This window comes from Platichthys flesus, chromosome 9 (genome assembly GCF_949316205.1).
Source record: "Platichthys flesus chromosome 9, fPlaFle2.1, whole genome shotgun sequence".
Classification (NCBI taxonomy): Eukaryota; Metazoa; Chordata; class Actinopteri; order Pleuronectiformes; family Pleuronectidae; genus Platichthys; species Platichthys flesus.
The window spans coordinates 8,966,544-8,989,707 of record NC_084953.1 but is presented as its reverse complement, the minus strand read 5'-3'; the positions used below and the strand labels follow the sequence as shown (position 1 = coordinate 8,989,707).

The 23,164-nt window shown below is 43.9% G+C and overlaps 1 protein-coding gene across 5 annotated transcripts in view; it reads right to left on the bottom strand.

Moving 5' to 3' along the window:
* Positions 1-23,164, bottom strand: part of ptprsa (protein tyrosine phosphatase receptor type Sa) — a 215,371-nt gene that overhangs the window by 144,923 nt on the left and 47,284 nt on the right. Inside the window, exon 1 of one of the 5 annotated variants that reach the window (XM_062395297.1) lies at positions 15,864-16,304. The exons of the other annotated variants lie outside the window; for them this stretch is intronic. The gene's annotated coding sequence lies outside the window, so the exon portion shown is untranslated. Of the gene's footprint in view, positions 1-15,863; positions 16,305-23,164 lie in introns of those variants that run through there. 5 annotated transcript variants of the gene reach the window in all.

Genomic DNA, 23,164 nt, shown 5'->3' with positions numbered 1-23,164 from the left:
TGAATCATCCATTTGCAAAAATGTATTGCAAGTCCAGAGACTCCTTTCACCCCTAATGAATTACTTTAAATCATTACATCAATATGTTGGGCTCCTCCCACCTCCAGTTTTCAAATCTTTCTGTAATGTGTCCAGGGTATGAACATTTGCAAACATGTGTAAAACTAAATGTATCTGCCAGTGTTATGAACAGAAGAATTCCAAACAGTTCCCCTGCACTCCTTTCCAATTTGGGAGAGGAAGACGTACTTGCAGAATTCCTCCCACATGCGGCAGAGCAGCCAAAGCACCGTTTAACAACTAAACAAGGTAAATAAGATCTAAAACGTTTTTTTATTACAAGTTCCTCTCTTTGCTTCCTGGACTGAAAACAGAGCTCGATTTAGAAACTGCAACTTGAACGTGGAACTGAGAGATCAGCTGGCTGGCAGCCGGGCTTTCGGTGTCATTAAGGTGAGCATTATTTTGGCTACTGTAATCGAGGAGCCTTCTTGTTACTATTTTTCTACTTGGGCGCCATCCGTGAGAAAGAAAGCAAGTGATCGGGGAGGGCACATGGGAAGAGAGAGAGAGAGAGAGAGAGAGAGAGAGAGAGAGAGAGAGAGAGCGAGAGAGTAAGTAAGCGAGCGCTCCAGCCAAGGAATGCAAAAGGGAAAATAAAGCTGAGGAGAAGAAAAACAAAGAGCAGAACGAGAGGGAGACAGAGTAAGAGAGAAAATCAATACCTTGCCTTGAAGAGAGGCCTACACCAAAGGTGCAATTATGCTAAATGTGTTTTGTTTACGCTGCAGCAGGCCAGGGGTATTTCACAACCAGGGGGGTAGAGCCAGATTAAAACATTATAACTCCAGGGTATAAAAACTCCAAACAAATTTATCCAGGATTCTCCACCCTGCCTCACAATTTTTGGCATTTTTATAGGAGCACAAGATGACATTAAGGGACACAAAGACCTTTACATTAAAGCTGTTTTTCTCTCTCTGACAATTCAAGCTGTTTTTCCAAAAATATCACTTTAATTCTCCCTGGCAGTGCCTGTCTTGTTTCACATTCATATCCCATGCTCTTCCTCTGCTCTGCAAAAACTTGGTTGTACTGTTTTGTTGCAGGCACAGTTTTATTGCAAGTCATCAGTTGTGAACATGTGCTAATTTTTTCAAACGTTAAAGTGCAGCTGCATGCATTGTGGTTCCTTTTCTGGCAAAAAGCCAGTAAACATGACACACTGCCCTACCAGTGCATCCTTTGTGCCTTTGAGCAAGACAATTAACCTCAAGCTGCTCCATTAGAGTCCAGTGCCCCAGTGTGTCAGTGTACAGTTAACTGTGTCTTTACCGTATTCTAATAACTGCTCTTTGGTGTCCGCTTGTGAATGCGATTAAAATACATTTTCTTCTGGGAAAAAAAGTATCTGTGTATCTTACAGGCTGCTCCCGGGAGATAATGAATGGAGTTAGATAAATGTAAAGTCAGATGGTGTTTAAAATACAGGCCTTATCTTCTGTAAATCCAAACTAAATAAAGGAAATGGAGACAGAAGCCTTTCACAATATTGAAACAATACCACAGCCCACAGGGACAGTGTATAGCAATAGACTATATGCAGCTGTGAAACAACTTCATGTAATGCAGTGCTTTAAATTGTCCGGGATTGGAATGTCCCCACATTTAGAAACCCACATCTCAAAATAGAAAGAAAAAATACATTTCTCAACTTGCTTCGGTCTGGTCCCTGCCATTATCCAGACTTTACTCACATTGCTGTACAGCCCATAAAGCGGTGTGTTGAGTTTTACATGTGAACACCATGTGATGGTGTCTGGGGCCTCGTTGCGTCAGCTGGGATACCAAAACCAAAACACAACATGCCCACATGAAGGGTTGTAGTGGCGGAGAGGACGATTTTACTCGGATCTCATGCTACAATGCCGCGGAGCACCACATGCCCTTTGAGATGCAGTGAGTTAAAAGGGGTGTGGGTGTGACTATATTAAGGTTAGCTTCAGAAAAGGCCGCAACACCATAGCTAAACAACGTTCTTGACCCCAACCCCAAAATTGTCAACAGCTGTTTGCACTAGGCGTCTTCAAAGAGGTTCCACCGTCTTCCTAGAGACATCAACTGCAATGTCACATTGCTAATCCGAACAAAGGACTTCTCTGAGGGACAAACTGGTTCGATCGGGAGACAGTCATTGCCAGTGTGCGTTCACGGATCGTCAATAATGAGAATGATGTAAATCTGCAAACTGCATCACCCATAACTTACCAGTAACCACTAGTGGCTGGTTGGAGAGGGGGGAAGAGGGAGAAGAGGGAGAAGAGGAAGAAGAGGGAGCTGGGTGGCAGCATGTAACGTCAAATGAAAGCTGGGCTGACATTTGCTTTAAGGAATGCAGAAACCTAAGTTAACATCAAGAGGTGTCATCTGATTTCTCGCGGAGTGCCAGGTGATGAGACGATCGCTGCTAGGAGATGAAAGCAGGGGCAAAGCTAATTCACCGGTGTCAAAGCGCCACCACCCGACATCAGCCCAGAATAATTTTTTTTTATGTCCTGACTACGCAAATCATACTGAACCATGTTGCCATGTTTGCATGAGAGAAGAGATCAAATAGAATCTAGAACTGTGATAGTGCAACGGTAACCTCTGAATCAGGTGCAGGGAGCAAGAAATCAAATCTTGCCACGGCTGCATATAGCAGTGCGGATCACCTGTCGCCTTTATCAGCTGATGCTATTTCCATCTGTGGCCTTCAGCCCATTTTCACCCAGCACAGAGGTTGTCCAAAGGCAGCAACTGCAAATTGAGGCGTACTAAGAACTAAGGGGTTGCGGGGTGAGGATGAGCTGGATGTAATACATTAGGCCTGAAATGAGGGGGAAAGACTCGATCATTGAATAAGCCATCAGGGGAGATTACAACTGTGAAGTATTTCACTCGCACTGTTTCATCCTTTACTGGTGAAAGAGGGGAAGGGACAAGATAAGAAAGGGGAATGAAAGTGGAATGTTGAGAAGTAGGAAGGCTTCTCTTTTGGGGTATCCAGCCATGTCCTTCCAGTGCCTCAGCTCCCTTTCCCTGCAATATGCTGACAAGCTAATCTGAAGTGGTACACAGCTGGCCACCGGCAAAGTGAAGCATCATTAAAATCTCTTGAAGCTGACATCAAACGATGGGGTCAACATTTTAGGTTCATCAAAGTTATGGTAGATATCTTGTGCCAAATGCTCACAAGCACACTTGTATCACTTCTTTGTCAATTTGTCCTTTTCTCTCTCATGCTAACTCTTACTCTAATATGCTCTCTCTCTCACTCTGGCTCTCCTCTCAGACATCCCCCCTCTTGTTTTCATGCACTCTCTTCCTCCTTCTCCAGTCGTCTCCTTGACAAGAGCTGGCAGCCTGGATCTCAAAGGAATCTTTGCATCTACCCCACCTCCTCCTCCGCCTCTTGCTCCTTCCCCCTCCCTCCATCGCTCCCAGAACAACACACACACACACACACACACACACACACACACACCCACCCACACACACCCACCCACACACACTAAAACCTCTCATAATTTTCTCTTTCTCCCCTCCCTTCATCCCTGCGTCCTGTCTCAGCGCCCAGTGCTTTATACCCACGCCGAGAACAGGTCAAGTGCATGCAATCACCTCAGCTAATGACCTGCTCCGACTTAGATCAAGTGAGATCATAGACTCTGAGTAAAAATTATTCTTATATTCAGCTGTTATTCAAAGCCAAAGTGCAAATTGGCTTCGTGGGGAAGGGGCTTATTTGGAAAATCTGATCCAATCTGCAGTGTCCAAAATGAACAAAGAAAGATTTAGAAATCGGTTGTATCTTGCATGCCTGTTGAAGGACAGGGTGACCTCCTGTTTGTTATTCAAGAGTCAATTACAGTGTTGTTTGGCCAGCAGATAAATAGAAGATGAGAGGCCTAAGGGCCAAAGTCACCTTTGGAATAAGATTTGTATGAGGGCAGCCAGGTGTGCTTAGTGGTTGGGGTGAAAATGGGTGAATATGATGGGATGATGGGGAATCACACATGGATGTAGCGGCTGAATACACGAATGAGACACTCTGCATTGTTCACCAGTCGGGCTTGGCAAGAGAAGGTTCCTCATAGTCCAGCCAGCCAGACACAAACACATACTCACACACACACACACACACCAACACACACAGTTGCAACCGAGGATTGCACAACTTCACCTGCACAGATGGTTGCTGTTGCAAATTAAGTGACAATCACAAACTAATACAGACACATGCAGACAGTTGAGAATGTGTGATATGTATGAGCACACGCACAAACACACACACACACTTCTGCCTTCGGCAATAAGTGGAGAGGACACCTTCATCTGTTTACAAGCTTGTGTGCCAGCGCTGGCCTCAGCAAAGGCTTCAAGTAGAAGTTCCAATTACAATCATGGCAGAAAGAATTAGAGGTGCTTGAACAGGCTAATAACCACTAAAAACCCTTTGTACAAACACGCCTGAACTCAGTGCAAAATTCCATTTCCTATGGTATGCCACCCCTTGTTCTCCATGCATGCCTTAAATCGCATTGACATTGCACTCATTAGCACATCGGATGTTGTGCTCTAAGAGGTTTATGTGTGGTCTTCACAGATTGGAATGTGAATCTGAAACAGATATGGTGGCTTCTGGTATCTTTTTTTTGGCAACGCTGCTGACTTCCACTAGTGACAAGTCTTATTCACCCACCGCATTCAAATCCCCCTCTTGAACCACAAACCACAGGGGTCGAACCTCTCTAACTATGACTCCACACAGGCCTGACGCATTCTGGATTCCATCTCGTTAACAAAAGCAAAGCCTTGGACCACCACAGAGGATCATCTGCAGGCTTCTTTATGTGGATATGCACAAGATCACACACACAAAGCTCTGTAGGACCTGCAAGCTGTCAGTGGCACACAAACACATTCACACACACATCCACAGACGGAGTCATCTTAGGTTACAGATACCTACGACAAAGTCTCCCCAGACCCGTTTAATGTGCTGTAAATGCTACACAAAGGAGAGGAGGAAAAAAAAAATCTGTACATTTAGTGTGAAATTCTCACTTTGAAGTGAGTGACGCACTTGAAGTAAAGGAAAATAGCTGACTTCAAAGAACAGCCCAGGTTCCTCAAGGTTCCTCCTGGCTTCTTTTTATAAACATGCTATGTTCAACTCCACTCTGCCTGAGAGGCTTAAGGTTGGCTGTCAGCATGCAAGAGGCAATTTAGCAAAATTGTTCGAGTTGAAATTTCATCCAAATGGGTTAGGCGTTGCCTACTGCATACAAAAATAACTTTTCTATACTCATGTCCACAGCACTTACCTTCCACACTATTATAATACAGGTGATATTTTGGGATTCTTTCACTTTGGACCCTTTCAATGTAAATCAGTCTTGATAAGCATGTCGGCATGAATTTTACAAACTGCCTTGACAGAACATAAATATGGCACCCTAGATCATGTCTAACGTCTTTAGTTCCTTTTTAATATTCAAAACCATACGAGACAAACAGTGTCAAAGGACACCATCCATCACCTACAAATCCGAACTGCTCCTTTCTCTGAGTTTCTGCCTGGACTTTAGCCAGGCTGCCCTTCGTAACACATGCCATCCCCATGCAATTCTCCCAAAGGCAGAAGCCAAGCAAGAACCTTCTTTGATTTACAATGGAGGGGCCCATTTCATTACTAACTGGCTAGGCTCAAAGCCAGGGGGGCCAGACCATTACCTCCAGATGGGGGTAGATGCCACAGGCCATGTTTGGTCTCTCTGTGTGGTAAAACAACACATTGTAAAAGTGATAGATATGGAATGTAGCTGCAGGCTATGAGCAAACTGTGAGTCCTTAGTATCCCTAATACAATGCTAAATGAGAGCTTTGTGTTTGACTAAACACTGTCTAAAACAAAACTGATCGTTTAATGTGGGTATTTGAGAGAATTTCACACACACACAACATACAGTTTGTTGTTTGCAGAACACATACCAAGACAAAGTAGAATGACACACAGCGTCTATATGACACATTCTACCAGGTGTGCAAACTTTTTTGAGGAACATTGTTGTTACCATGTACTGTAAATCCACTACAATGTGCAATTCAGCATTCTCAGTATTGTGCAAACAACGTAACTTAATGGGTTAGATGGGCAGATAAATATTCTTTTTGGCTAAATTAATGGATCTACCCAGACCAGTTAGGCACATCAAGTCGTCTGGCATCTTGAGGCATAGACCTGGCACAGACCTGACCCGCGGCAGTTGGCAAGCGGTGCAACGGCCATTTGAGTGATTGCAGAAATGGGAGAACCCCTGTGCCTCTAAAGGACAGTTTGGCTGTAGATTAAAAAAACACTAAACCCCAATCTGCTGCTTACTATTTTTTAACCCTTATGGTATATACAAAGAGGGCACTGGTTCAAATTCATTAATGCTCCTTTATCTACTTGAAAATGGAAAACCCTCTGTTCTCATCTACCTCCTGTTTCTGTTTCTATGCTGCAGTTTCCATTTGCCTTCTGCCAGCTCTCTCCGTCTCTCTTTCTTTCTGCCTACTTCCAATTATCCTGTTGGCCTTTTTTTATATGATTGTTACAGTAGCTGTCGTTTTCCACGTCACTAACCCAAAGGCAAAAGTGCTGGGGCTGTGAGTAGAACCCCCTATTTAGATGCCAGACCTGCTTTTGTTTACCCTTCTGCTCCCATGTTTGTAGGCCTACCCCCTATTGAGACTGCAGGCTGGGGGCTATATGATGATAAATGTCAAAGGGGAAGCCTTGGGGGTGGGGGGGTTGGCTTATCTGCAGATACCCTACACCCATCTCTCTGGCTTAAAGACTGGCTCACAGTGGGCACAGGGCCTCCCTGCCACACAAGTCATTTTCTTTGTGCTTCCATTTTAGCTTTGTTCTTACACCCTTACCAACAGAAACCTTGTTTGAGGAACTGAATCTTGAGATGATGAGTTCCATTGGACTTGTTGGTGCATTTTATAACTGTGTTATATAACTGTTTTTGTCAAATAAGAGCCCCTTTCTGCTCCCTGACACTATTCCTGCTTTCTTCAAATAGTCATATATGATATATTACTATCTCTAGGTGCATTTCTCTTGTGGTTCCCACTTGGTGGCATCGGGCTGCAAGCATAAGCACAGCGGCGCTGGCTCTATGCTTCCGTTTGTGTCAACACTATCTCCTCACATGAACGGCAAATAGACAGTCTGATATCAGCCATGTTTATTTCCCTTTAAAAAAATGCGTTTACTTTACTCCCGCTCTGCTGGCTCAATTCCCTTTTTGACCATCCAAACTAACAAGTGACTGTTTGCATTTTACACTTTGAAATGACACTTTAAGGATGTGAAGGTAGCGGGTCAGCAGCTAGGACATTCCCACAATATGTGTGGCTACAGAAAAAGAGATATGTGAACCTCCATGGTTACAAGCAATCCTTCAATGGCGAGACACCCACTAAGTGTGGTTTGATTGGATGACTTTGTTAGTGTTGGCCAGAGGAACAAATCAGCTTGTTCAACCACTCATGTTATCAGACAGCAAAAACAAATACGCTTTATAAAAACTGGGAGATCCCAGTCCAGGAAGTATGGGGGGAGAGTATGGATGGGTGGTGGTGGTGGGGGGTATGTGTGTGTGTGTGTGTGTGTGTGTGTGGGGGGGGGGTGATAGAGTAAAAAAACATGAAGCAATTTAGAGACAAACAAAATCTTCTCCTCTCCAAAAACAGATGGAAATAAATAAAATCTCCAAAACCATTATTCTTTCATCATGGATTTGAGCCATAGACAAAAGGGTAACAGCAGCAAGGGGGTAGCCCCCCTCCCACCCTGTAGTAGGGCTAATCTTCCTAACCATGGCAGCTATGTTGTCATTCTACTCCAGCCTCCATCACTTTTTAATCAGGATTATCTTCTCTGACAGAGAGACTCAAGAGTTAATTAGGGATCCTGCCACTGCAGGTGCTGGAGCATTATTGGAACTGCTCGGATTATTTGTATGAATCTTGTGACCTGAGTTAATGTCTTTATGTCAGAATCTGCTAATCCTTGAGCAATCAAACAGATCAGACAACAACAACAAAAAGAAAACTTATATCCACTAACCTAATGTCATTCTTCTGGCTACCACTCTGATGTATTGGTCGATATTTCAGAGCAATACGCCTAGATAAAAATGTCTACCTGTGGGTGTGGACTGATGTATGTGCTCACGCATTTACTGCATGTGTGTGACAAATGCACAGACGCGTTTCACACGCAACCACATACATTTCCACAGCAGACATTTTGACATGTGACAGCAGGAAAAGCACAGGTGTAAATAATAAAATGAATCGCTGTGACTGTTGAATAGAACAGGGGCATTGTTAATGTTATCAGGAACACATTGCCCTTTCCTACTTTGACGAATCAAAATGTCTGCTGCTCAAAAGGGCCCGCAGCCTTTAACATTCATCTTCTTCCCAAAAAACAAATATCACAGAAATGGCAACATCTTCAACTTCTCAGAAAAAAAGAAACAAAAATAACAGGTTGCGCACTCTGTTCCCTGTCAGCTCCAATGTAGTGGAGAGTGCCGGTCTCCATTTACATACAAATGTCACCTTCTATCTTCCCAGGGCCTGGGGAACGCTCCACTCTCTCCACCATGATGCGCTTGACAAACCTTTCTTCGCTGTTTGGGAGACAAGCTTGTGATGCACAGTGAAAAATCGAGAGGAAACTCAGATCATTTTGCCTCTGGTGCCTTCTCTCTGTCTCCTTTTTCTGTTTAACACGCCACTGGTACACTGTAATTTCCAGACTGGAGCACATCAGCTTTGTTTCCATTGCATTTAAAGATGAGGCAGCGTGCTGTTTGAAAAGGCACTCAGGCAGCCGGGCGTTGTAATTACTTATGATTGGGCTTTTCGATGGAGAGGTGTGGTTGCGATAGGGGAATTATTAATACACAATAAATGTTTTCAGAGGGCGAGATTAACACAAATAGAGGATAAAATGTGAATAGCAGAAAACTATGCAACACTAGGCATCTTGTCGTAAAGGGAGATAATGGCATCATCTGCATACAAAGCAACCATCACCAGCTCGGAGGAGCCAACAAGGCACTTCTGTTCATATTCCCAGATCTGCACAGGCAGCCATTTTCTATGGGTAAGTGGCCCACATAGTGGCGCCATCTCTCATAAACCAGGACGCGTATCCCCTGATGCATAGGGATGAACGATCAGCCTGACAGGCAGGTAGTTACTCCTTCTTAACCCCAGCTTGTGCTGAGTGATGCAACATAACAGCAGCCCCCCCCCTCCCTTTCCTACTACCCCTCTTCCCCTGCTCCTCTCTCCCAGTCTCCTCTCTGTACCCTTCCTCACTGTCTTCTCATCTCTCTTTCTCCACGGCCTCCTATTTATCGCACACTCCCTCTCTTTATTATTCCCTTTCCTGTCTCTCTCCCCCCCCCCTCCTTTCTCTGCTCCTATTCACGGGCTGCCTCTCTTTCTCCCTTTCTGTATCTCTCCAACCCAGAGGCCCATGTTTCCTTGCTTGCATTACACACAATTACTTCCATCCATCAATTATCTGCCTACTCCTCTTTAGCTACCCTACTTCCCTTTCTTTACGCTATGACAACAACCCCCACCCTCCTGCATACACATGTTTCTTTGCGACCCCCATCTCTCACCTCCCACCCCTCGGGTCCGATGAATGCACCTCTTTTCCTCCTTCACCTTCTTCTCCTTTCTTTTCCTTACTCCTCCTGTAGTCCCCCACCCCCCACCCACTTGTACCAGATGTCCCTAAAGTTTGGCTAAGGGTGAGCATGTGTGGAGAGGGAACGAACAAAAGGACAGGGTGGTTGGTTGGGGAAAAACGGGGGGTGGGGGGGGTCACCAGAATGGGCCAAGCCATCTTGCCCTGGGCTCTCTGTGTGCGAACAATAAGCACCATCAGATTAACAGCTTCCAGCCCACACATACACACACAAACCCACTCACCTCTCCTGGAACTGTCCCAAACTGAAGTAACAACCTGGAGAAGAGTCAGAACTAGTTATAAGGCAGGCGTCTGAGAAGCTCCTCATTACCCTTATTTTGAAGTCAGACGCTAATGTTTACAATAGTTGTTTTAATCACAGGAAGTTGCAAAATCAGAAACAAATTGAAATTTGACATTGTAGACTGGACAAGGGTATAATGGGTTGCATAGGGAAACTAAAACAAGAAACATTCCTGGTGATGGACAGTTCGGCGGATGCAGGGAAAAAGTGAAATGACCTTAGCAGTCAGCTGTCACACACTTCATTTTGGCAAAGTGTTTGAACATGTTTTGCCTCACATGGTAAAATGATAGTGTCTGCACATATAGATGTTTTTGGAAACTATTCCACTCCACTGCATCCTACTTCACAAATACACTTTCCATGCAGATGGCTCAACAGGCTGGTGTGGGGCATCTAACAGCCTGCATGAGCGGCGTTTAAATGAGCTATCTGCAACCTGTTCAAACCGTTCAGGCGTGAGAGCGAGGTTCCTTAGCCCACCCCCACCACCACCACGTGTCTAAAACCTCAGAAGGGTCAAACTGCCAGGGCGCAGGGCTGCCCTTCCTGCCAGACTTGGTTTGCAAAGAGTAGGGGGAGGCAGACGCCCCAAGGGGAACCCCTGTGCATCAATCTGGAGGAGGCCAGCTGGTAATCACACTTAACACAGGAACAGCCCAACAGCAAGCATCAGGAGACGCCCAGACAGCGAGACAGGACGAGACACACCCATTGGATGCTTGTCCTAGACTGGGTGTTAATTACTTCTCACCATGAAACACCAGTTCACATTAACTCTATAACCATAAAGAGGATGGGATCAGGGAGTTAATTCAAGTTTGTGTATGGTTTCCTCTCCGGCTTTAACAAGCTATGCACTATGTTTGTTCAAGTGTGTTACATCTTTGAGGGAGGTAGACTAGAGTGAATGAGGAGGTAGGCATCAACAGAAGGTGTACTCCTGCTCGTCGTCAAAAGGAGATTACTGTCACTTCATCAGAAGGAGCTGGAGCGAATCCCTTTCATAAAACATGGAAGTGCCGAGGGATTGGGCTGGAGGCTGGGGAGCTGACAGTGTGTTGATGTTCTATTCCCCAAGGCTTTATTAGATAGTTTGGCAGGGGGGGGGGGGGGGGTTGATGTGTATGAGACAACAACTTTTGTACACAATAACTTTATGACTGCAATTCTCAAAGCACATTTTGAAGGGTGCGAAATATCATCGACCTACTGCTATCAAGAAAATCAGAGAAAAAATCCTGATATCAGTTTTTGTCTATATCATATGATATTATCCCAACCTGTGTCATCTATGAACAATACCATTATTGGCGCATTGGAGCATTGACAATGTGAGTTCAGTGGAAATGGTGTTTCAATATGACTTCTGGTGGAAGCCTGGAGGGTCATGGACATTTCTCACCTCCAAGGAGGTCCGTCGTGGACAGAACTACCAATTTGACCCTAGGCAACCGGCAGGGATCACCGAGTGAGTGGTCAATAATTCCTCTGCTAGCCACAAGTCCCATGTTTCTCCACTTATGGCCAAGGTGAAAATAAAGGTCCAGTGAGTAAAAATTACAGCCTCCAGAAGTTTAACCTTGACAACGTTTTAAATTGTAACTACAATGTTCAAGCTTTACTCTTTGACTGAAGGCTATTTCTGTCTGGACTAATATGGAAATCCAAGGTGTGAAAAGGTCCAAATTGACTTACAATACCGAGTGCATTTTCAAAAGGGGAGGCTTTATCCTCTATGATTATATGCAGCAATATATGTGTTTTGTTATATTTTGAAGGGAAAATTGCAGACGTTGAATATTAATATTCCTTTTGCAAAGGGAAAAAAGATGGTGTTTTTCGATAAATCCAGCTTGTAAAGGCTTGCATAAACCAAGGTCTGTACATTTTCTGAATTAGATAACAAATGTTGTGCTGTATCTGTTACCACATGCACCAGACAAATGCAGAGACAAGGACAAATTGGATATCAACATTATACTCCTTAAACATTTCTGGCATTCCAAATGGAAAATCTCAGGTGATTTGACAAATTCACTAATGTCAAGTGTCAAGTCAAGTTATTCCAGACACTTTACTTTCCCGGGATCTTTGAAGTGTTGTTGGAAGACTGTCACCAGGTCACAAGTCACTGTCCCACTCTATCATTGCTGGTGATGTCAGACGAGAGCTGTGACGCACGGACCTATCACCAAGATTAAATGTCCATGTCTGAGATAAACTCAGAGCAATCAATGTTATTGAATAAATCACACTTGTAACACTACTATATTATAATATAATAATAAAAACATTAAATTACTGATTTGAACATTGCTTATCATAAAAACAGTCAAAGCCCTGACACATTTATGATTAGCCTTACCGTAACCCTTGGAGTATCATTAATATTATATGTAGTGCACATAATGTCCCTAACACATGACATGAATGCAAATCAACTATTCATTTGCATTATTAATCATAGATCATTGATAACCAAGGCCATACTTGTGACTGCAAATACGAGGGTTGAGAACAGTCAACTATATTACACAAAATCATTAATGCAACAGCAACAATGTTGTAATTTGCATGCTCTCCCCTCTATATGCATAGTGACTGTAATTCTATAAAGATGCAAAATGGTACATTCTAAATAGTTTTTGCCCGGCCTGGATATGTGGCGATGAAGTGAATGTGAATGACAAGGGATGGCTAATCCACAAATCAGAGAGGAGGGGAGGGGACACTTTACAAGACACACTGTCTCGGACTAATTGCGCCTCGTGTCGCTGGAAGAGGACAAATTTAGCACTGAGAGCAAATTAAAATGAATAAACACAATTAGCTGAGAGTGCAACAGCGCCTCTGCACAGTGCACATTTCTCTCTCTTTCTGCAACAGCAGACACAGAGCAGCTGTCATTAACTGTGTTGCGCTAAGTCCGATGTGACTAATTGCAAAGCACTTGATGCCACCAAAATGCTCCTAATTTGGATTTGAATAAAATGAACAGGGCTGTGGAAGGAAAAAAAAATAGTGGGTGTCTGTGAAATTGCAGGCCTAAAAGCCTCGAACAAAGGACTGAGCGTGTACATGCAGCAAATGTGTTTGCTGATGAACGTTTTGGTCTCATTGCGAGTTAAGCATTTTATACCCTTTGATCATACCAAGGCATGAATTCAAGTAGAAAAGAAGCGGACTAATGAAGAGACTAAAGTTATTTATCAAGCGCTCATCATTTATTGCAGTATCATCAAATATATTTGTGTGTGTGTGTGTGTGTGTTTGTGTTTCATTTTAGTTAGAGAGCAAGTTTCACTGCAGCATCTGGGAAGTCTCTACTCGTGAAAAGCTCTTTTACAATCAAGAGCTCTGCTAACATTGCCTCTATAAAAGCTATTATTACTGGACGGCCTAAGTTGGTTGAATGTCAAAGTCAAAAATGCACTTTATGGGAAGAACTCCAAGGCACGAAAGTCATATAAAACAGTTAAAAAAGACACATGCTGAACCTGTTCAAATACCAGAAGTCAAATACATGACTATGAATCGCAGTTACAGGCCTGTGGCTACTCGAGAATCTCTTCTACACTTTGATCCCGTCAAAAATGGAAAGAATACACTTGACTGTTTAGGTAAGCGAAATAAAAGAAAAACAGCTCAGAAAGTAATCATTGTGAAGGAAATGAATTTCAAAACCCTGAGGAGGACACTTGTCCGATACCTCTGTTTCTGGGGGGGGGGGGGGAAATCAAAAGTTTTGTCCAATAAAATAAGTTTTTCAAAGATGTAATGTTCCCACTGCCCTCAATATTCAATACCACTGCTTACAAGCTTGCCACTCACAAATCTATCGATCTGCGATTTTTACAGACAGAAAAATAAATAAGTAAAATTAAATGAAATAATAACCAAGCCGGTGCTGCAGCGACAGATACGCCGGTCCCTCCTAGCCGACTGTGGTTGGCAGCTTATTCCTGGCATTTCCATTGCATTTTGTCTTTTTCGCCCGGTCATTTGACAGTGATCAGGGCTGATAAATTGTTCAATTAAAGCCACATTAAGAATCCAGAACACACTTTGATGCACAGCCTCTCGGTATACATGTTGTCCAATTACTCTGAAGGACAAGACTCCCGCTTGCTACTGACAATCGGCATGTGACTCCCATCATAAGACAAATGAGTTTATTTATTCAGCGAAGCGGGCTGATTGAATCCTGGAATACAAGAGAGATGAGCCCGAGATAGGTGAAAGGAAAAATCCCTAATTTCCATCAACAAACACTGTAGAAATTGAATTTGATAGAACCTGTATTGGTTTTTCCATTAACACCAGAAGAGAACAGAATACATATTTGCTCTGCACCAAGTTGGGAAAGAAATCGGCGAGATTTGAAACAGGCACAAAATATCAAACGAGATACCAATGACTAGTCGCTATGACCGAATCCTTGACCTTCGACCCCAAGCGTCTGCGCCATACAAGTCTTCCAGCTTGATTCCATGCTGACCTCTGACCTCTGACCTCCACAGTCCACACAGTCCCAGACCTTTACTTTTTTATTAACATTGGGAACCGAACAACAACAGCATTTGAAGCTGCCGCTCTGCCACCCCCCAGTCAATGAAATGCATCACTAATCTTTTTTTGGCCTGCAGTTGCTGTTGGGGCGGCGGTGGCGGTGGCAAGGTGGTGGGTGGAGGGGGGAGCGGGTGCGTGCGTCGCCCGGGGGAAGGTTCAGCCTCAAACGTTCTGATAAACGTAAGATCCATTGCAATTCAAATTGGACTCACTTGACACAGGGTGGCTCGCCTCCACAAAGAAGGAAAGAACAAGGGAGCAGACGGACCGTGGCCCGGAGCTGTGTTCCCGACTCAATCAAGACTAAAATTAACTTCCCGAGGCAGAAGAGAAGCCTTGAATAAAAAAGAAGTCACGCTACAAAGTAAAAAAATTACACAGTAACAAACATCAGAGAACTAGGAACACAGGGACTCTGTGATGTACACTGATAACAAATGAACTTCAATCAATAGCAGTAATCTCAGCACAAAGCTGGCTCCTATAGAACCCAGGCACGCTTAGTACTACGTTACCACTATGGATGAGTATAAAGAATGTTAAACGAAGTCAAACACAACGTATGACCGTGATTATTTTCTTGCTGTTTATTGGTAATTACATATTTGAATGGGCTTTAAGTCTATTGCTTATCCATCATTGCAATGGTTCCTTCTTTTTATTTTTTCTATTCATGCTCTCAATGTCCATCCATGTTTAAAACAATGGCTCAATTTTCTTTTTAAAGGCTAATTTCCACGTTTTTAAATGCAAAATAATCTATTTTGAGGTAGAATCTGAACAAAGTGGAGCTTCAGTGTCTGATCTGTGTCTAATGGGGGGGATGGGGGGGGGGTCTAGGTATAATACAACTTGGATATTGCTGCATTAAGGCGCAGGGTTAGGATGAAGCAAAAAAAGCCTAAACCGAGTCGAAGACAGGTCAACTAAAGTTTCATCTACAACACAGAGAGAACCAGACTTTTCCACTTCTTCTTTCTTTCTCTCCTCCAGTGGGTCGAGCTGCCCGAATACCTGGCGGACACAACGGTCCAGCTTTGACCCTGGAGACGAAAAATGTCTCTTTCCCTTAACTTTTTATTTGCCTCCTCAATATCTTTAACCAGCTTTCATTGGAATAGCAAAAGTTTTTTTTTTTTTGGAAGAAGAAAAGTTGCCAGCACTTACTTCTACAGCGGGAGAAGGGGGTTTGGGAAGACTACCCCCTGTAGTTGGTTTACGGGGGGCAGCTTTTTCAAACCAAACTCCGTCTTCTCTCCGTGAGTATTCCCCTCAGAAGAAAAAGCGCTTTCTCCGCATCCCCCCCGGCAGCAGAATGAAAAATCCGCTATATTCCACTTTCTCCAGCGGCGGAGCAGTCACTTGTTAGCGGAGAGGAGCGAGTGGAGAACGCTCCTCTGTGATCCCCCCCGGGTGTTTGTATTCCTGCTCTCCCCACGATCACACGCTCCGAGCCGGGATCTCCGCAAAGTGAAGAAAAACGGGGAAAAACCTCAGAATAATCCGTGCGCGACACCGCCGCGCTCGGATCCGCGGGTGCGTGCCTCTTCACCGGGTGTCAGTGGTTATCTCCGCGACCCAGGTTTTGGATTTCTTTCTTCCCCAAAATCCCACCTCGCACAGACTGGGGGTTGGGAGACAGGAGTCAGACACCCCCCCTCCCTCCCTCCTTCCCCTATACAGCAGAAAATACGGAGCCCTGTGCTGCGTTCATGGCCGCCTCATAAACTCCCGTCTCTCCGCTGCTCCCCGGTCGTAAATTCGCCCACTTGGTGCGTTCAAGTGCGTTTGGTCGGAAATCACAGCGCCACGGGGCCCGCAGCGAAACGAGTTACCGTGGCCGAGCGGTTCTTTTATAAATCTGTGCTGCGGTGGCACAAAGAAGAGGAGACTGTGGGGCGATGACATGAGGCAGCAGGGACTCATGGGAGGATTGTACTGTTTCTTAAATCTAAGACAAACTTTGAAAAAAAAAAAAGGAAAAACCTGCTTTTCAAATATTAATTCTTGAGTTTAGATTATGTTTTCACCCCTGTAGCCTACGTTTGACTACACAAAAAGCACACAAATACACAAAAACAACTCAACACAGTTTCACACTTGGTGGAAGGATGTATGTGTCATTAATTGACTGCAATTTACTGCCATTCTGTGAAGGATATTTTACTATTTCTAATTCAAACCTCATGTCAGGCAACTCGTATGTGATCATAATTTGGGAAAGGTTACTTAGTTTTATTTATTTCATGAATTTCTTTTTCTTTTTTCTGGCCACTCAACCGCAAAGAAGTCTCCTTTGTCCTTGTTCACAATTACATTTATTTAATATTATTTGAAAGAATTGATTTAATTTAAATGGTATTAAAAATAACATTTTAAGGTGTGAAGTGTTACAGACAAAGTCTTTCTTTAAGGACAGCTCTTATAATACAATCAAGAAACAACTTTTTGTCTTTACTGTTCATCCCACTTCAGTCACTTTCCTGTTAAAGTCAGCAGGGGTTTTAACACATTTCACCCAATCACATTGCCTTTGAGCTGAGACGGCCATTCTGATTGGCTGGTAGGATTTGAAAGTGAGTAGAGTCAGCTGGTGTCCACTTCCTCCTGCAGGGAGGGAGGAATCATCAATCAACTGACCCACAGTCAGTTAACCACCAGCCTGCAGGCCGCAACATGCTATTACACCTTTGGCTGAGGCCAGTTACATTTTCTCTCCTTTCTCTAGTTTGAGATTATATTTTAATCCACAATCATCCAGGCTCAGTAGGTGAAGGACGTTACTGACTGATTCTGCAGTGAAAATAAACTTGCTGCGCAGATGATAAATGCTGCTCAGCCGCTGATGTCAAAGCAACTTCCCCGAGCATTAAGGGTTTGTATTAGAAAGTTGAGGGGAAAAGGATTGAACACCGTGCATCACACGGAAAGGCCTCTCCTGGCCAATAGAAAAAAGGAGTAGCAATATATCCTGTGTGAACTTTTCAAGGTATGCCGGCAATAATGGATGGGAACAGGCCCTTTTAAAAACAGACCCATCTTAGCAGTGTGTTGGCAGAAAGCCCACCGTGAGCCACAAGCAATCCTCCACTGCCCTCTCTCTGCTCTTTGTTTAAAACCCAGCGTGACGTGTAACACACTATAAAGAGGTGCGAGGTGTGCGTGTAAGTGGGAAGGGTGTGTGTGTGTGTGTGTGTGTGTGTGTGTGTGGGGGGGGGGGCTGTAATCAATTTAACTGGTGAGTAAAAAACATGCATTTATGTTACGCTGATTTCTCCCATGGCCTCTTATTCACACTACAGACCCTTATTTAATCAGGCTGGTATATCTGAGCGGCAACCCAGAGCTCTCTCCTCCATTCCCCCCGGTGGCTTGAGCCTTAACATGGTAAATTTCACTCGGGTAGGGAAATGCGCTCAGTGGCCGAGGCTAGTGCTTTGGAAAGGATAAAATGAGCACTTACCGCCTGACATGTGCAATCCATAACGGAATAATGAGACTCCTCCACACTAGGAGCCCTCTTCCCCTGCTCCCCCTCTCCCTCTCCACTTTTTGTTTTCCTTGTGAGTGTTCATAAATGCCATGTAAATTCAGCGAGCGGAAGATGTGGCAAGTGCTTGAGGGAAAGCGTTTAATCGTTGGCGTGTTGTTACCGAATCGTGTAACGGCGTGTAGTGTGTGAAGATGCTCCAAACGACCAGTGGACCATGGTTCTACATCCTGGCTACTGGCCCTCTGTCAACTGTTACGCTTCTAAGTGAAGGTGATGCTCAATGTTTATCCATGCACAGTGTTTATCCTGCCATGCTACAGAAACACCAACATGCAAGAAAAGAACACTTCAGAACACAGGACGTTTCTAAATTTTCTACCAAAATACCTCTTTATTTGAAATGTAATACACTTATTTCAGCTGATTTCAAAAGGAATTGGAGTCATTAAACTCAATTTGCGTTAATACAATGAGCATTTTCATACGCACAAGAGAAAATATCTTTGTTAAACTCTAATTAAATTTTTAACACAGCACTCATAGATTGTATGTAATAGATACTTGGAGAGAAAAATCTGAAAGCAACTTACTGTTTTAATTGTGCAATCTATACAAGAAAAAAAGACACGTAGAACACAATTACCCGGCCTAGTTGTTGGTGTTCATTTTAATTAGGATTAGTCAAATTTTTTTAATACATTTGTATTTTATCTATTGAGCTTATTACTCTAACAAAAAAAGGCTTAAAACATAATTTTCCTTTGAGCCAAATGATTGATCAGTCGGCTAATACAAATTTATTTCAGCCTTTCATATTAAAATTTGCAGAATAATATATATATCAGTATTGGTATCGCCCCTCTAAAATCTCTTTTATTACAAATAAGTAAATGTAAAATCTGTATATTTGTGGCATATATTTGATGAAGATTGTTTTGCTTCCAAAACCAAATCTATAGTTAGTTGGAACTTTAATTTCAGAATTCACGAAGGAAGTTGAAGGGTGCAAAATGGCACAACCGGCCGGGTTCAGCTTGACCGGCTTTAAACAAATATATTTACGGTTTATTCCTTCCTCCCTGCCATGTTTCCAACCCATGAAAGAGGGTTAAAACAAGAGTGTCACGCCTTTCCTTATTGTCTTCCTGCTACCCCTTTCATCTATGTCACCCCCAGGGGTTGAGGCACAATCACCACCGATAGTGGAGGGCCATCGTTCACCATGTCCCTGGAGGCGACAGCCCACTTACTGCCAGCCCGTGCTCAAATGGAGGACATTTCATCACTCTGCCGAAAACACAATTAAAAACACGTGCATGTGGTGGTTGGTGGCCCTCGAGAGCTCCCCCCCCTCCCCCGTCACAGGTTTAGTTACTAAGTCTGCCTCACCCTCTCGGATATTTACTCTTCCTGTGATTGAGCGCCTGTCAGCTGGGTTGGGAAGTGCTATGTGGCGTTTTAGTGCAAACAAGACCCTGGAAGAAAGTAGACCAGTGCTCAACGATGTTCTCTCTGGGAGACATTTGCTGCCGTTGGTGGACATGCAGTTCCAACAGTTTGCTGATAAGTGACTGTGCTCAGGGCTCGAATCATTTTCTTTCTCCTCCCATGATGTGCTGGGGTTTGCGGCGACGGGCGGTTCACTCGACACACAAACACACACACCCACTCACGTAGCAAACAGGAACATAGGCAGACTGACGGCTATTAGAGTGCAACGATGCTCCCTCTTATCTCCCACCACGATAGGGATCTACAAAGAGCTTGGGAGAGATTATGAATTCATTACCTTGATACACGAGTGAGCACGGCAACAGACAGGAGTCTGAGAATGGAGACGGGAGCTCAGTGGGTGCACTACTGGGAGGGGCAGGGATGGGAATGCAATGAATTACACGCTACTGATAGCGAATAAATCTTTCAGCTCTCTGCATTTTTGGGAATTTTGGATCTCTTCAGATACCGCCTTTCACATGGTGCGTTTCTCTGTGAAACACACATTCCTACACACATCACCAAGCACTTCATTAGGAACAGCACACTGGGCCGGGCCTCCCTTTGCTCTCAAAACATTCTCAATTCTTGATGGCATGGATTTTACAAGATGTTGAAAACCTTCCTGTTAGATTCTGATCCATGTTGGGAATGACTGCGTTGAATAATTTCATCATTCATGCTCCTGTTGCACCACATCCCAAAGGTTCAACTGGATGTAGATCTGGTGTCTGAGGAGGCCACTGGAGAACATTGGGATATTAACAGTTTGTTAATTAGGGTCATGGAGAGGTGACCACGGCTGCAACGATACTCAGAAAGGTTGTGACATTCTAACGGTGTGAAGGTGACCAAAGAGTGGTCCCTGGATTCATGCAGACACTTTCTGCCAATACCATCTGAATTATTCAGCAGATCTTTCCCTGCCTTCAATCGTCCACTTCTGTTGAGCCTGTGCCCACATGCGCACCATCAGACAGGAGTGGAACCCAACATCGTCTTCTGCTGTTGTAGCCCATCCTCGTCTGAGCTGCTTCTGCTCAGTGGTAAAGAGTGTTTATCTCAGATACCGTAGCCTTTCTGTCAGCTCCGACCTGTCGGGCCATTATCCGCTGACCTCTCTCATCAACAAGGCGTTTCTGTCCAGTGAACTGCTGCTCGCTGGAAGCTTTTTGTTTTTCACACCATTCCGACTGGAGACGGTCGAGTGTGAGAGTCCCAGGAGACGAGCGGTTTCAAAAAAACTCAAACCATCTCATCTGGCACCGACAATCCTGCTACTGTCAAAGTCACTGGGATTCAGTTTCCCCCGTCACATGACTGGCTGATTGGATGATTGCATGAATAAGCAGGTGCTCCTAAATAAGAGCTGGATGAGCTGAACTTCCCCTTCAGTGTTAAAGGAAACATGGTTAGTTGCAAGGATGAAATCTTACATTGCAACAACAGTCTGACTTGAGCAACAGTTCCCTTTGCAGCTCAATACTCACATTTACTAAAACGTTTCTTATCCCATTTTGTTTCGGTCTGCACGAATTTCTTGTTGATACAAAAGCTGCATTATCTGAAGTATGTGGCTCATTTTTCAGAGGGAGTCTGATGCCTATTTATGCTTTTGAAACTCACAATCCCAATTTTTGTGGATCCAGTCTGCCATTTAGCACAGAAGCATCACAGCAGGATAGGAAAGCCAGCATTTGCCTGGGACCCCAAGCTAAGAGCGACCACCCCCTCCGGCTGTTTAATTTAGAAAAAAATTGCGAGAGGCCCCTTAAATTCTATGATCAGCTATCTACAGGAGACTGCAACAACACCATGGTGGGACATCCTAGAATGAGGCCCCCTGCCATTAGCTTTCTGCAAAAAGTTTCATAATTTTAGAGGTTGAATAATAGCAAGAACAAATTTACTACTTTACTATTATGCATATGGGTTTAGTATCATATGTTTCTTAGGTCTGGTTTGGTTCAATGTAGCCCCCCCGGTCCCCTTTGCCTCTTGGAAAGGCTGCTTATTTAAAACATCCTGTCTTGACTGTGAATCTCACTTTACAACCAATGCCCTCTGTGGAGAAGACATTAGACAAACGCATAAATTATACAGTGGTATTTGTTAGCATAATTCTGTGGATTCACTACGACCATCCTGGAGGTCTGTTCGCTTACCAAACACACCCGCTGCCGCTCTCTCTCCCTCGACTCTTGTGCATTTTCTTTTTAACTGGCTCACTCTCAATATGGCTTTCTCTCTCTGAGAGTGTTTCCCCTGCAGCTCTGTTGAACCGAGCTGACGTTTGGAGGCAGGTGCAGCTAAATAAACCCAAGAATTTCAGAGCAAGAGACAGAACGGAGGGACACAAAGACGTAGACGGAGAGGGAGGGTTTTAAAACTGTCTGTGCCTCGTGAATTATGCTAAACCGACAAATGTTGTTCTACATGGTGGCCGCTGTTGTTGCACTCTGCATTTTCAATCTGCACTTACTGGACTGGGCAGAGGGTCCGTTTGACTGTGAGTGTTTCCGATGTGCCTCTCCCGTGGGCATCATGTGAGGGTTTTATTACACATTGTACGTTCAATTTGTATATCAATACAGGATGCTCCTGTTCCTCTGTCACTACATCCGCTGTAAATCGAGGGAGGATCTACAATGTTGTTTTATTCATCCATTTTGATTTGATCAATTCATGTATTTCTGTGCATCTCTGCCTTTGAATGGGAAATAGGTGTATAATTTACCAAAAATGTGTAAATGTAATTAAAAATATGTGGGAGTCTTTCATGTCTTGATGCTCAATGAGAAGCTTTTGAATTTCTTACTTTGACATGAAATCGACCAAATGTAAATTTTAAATTAGCAGTAATCAGCATCACAGATGTAGAAGCCCAACCTCTGGTAACAGCAATCTAAAAGTCGTATTCTGTTAAATGTTTTCCGTGCTGGCTTGTTTTTGTGTGGTAATAAGCACTTTTACGGATGGATAATTATCTGTAATGATATAGCGCCATATAAATACATCTTTAAGCAAAGTTAGAAACACATTTGATTGTTGAGAGGCCTCCCTGAAGCTCCACAGTGTATGTTTAATGCAGTACTATATCATTACCCTGCATACATGTAGTGTGTATTTGTAGTGCCCAGTGAATACGCCTTTTGTACGTACATGAGTGTACGTACAAAAGGCTGTGTGTGCACATGTGTCTTCCACTGTGTTTATGTTCAGGCACGTGCCTCATTGTATGCAGTGTACTGTATGAGCGTTTGAGTGCCTTTAATGCTTTTGGGTACCTTTGCACGTGATGCTGGGCGCAGATTGAATCGTGCCTTTCAGCTGGTGTGTGTGTGTGTGTGTGTGTGTGTGTGTATGGCGGGACTGTGTGTGCATGTGCCTTTATGCGCTGTGGAGAGGTGGGTGAGGCCAGAGAGGCCAGGAGTGATGAGTTATGCCAGAGGTGGTTCTTTATTGGCCCACTAATGGCCTC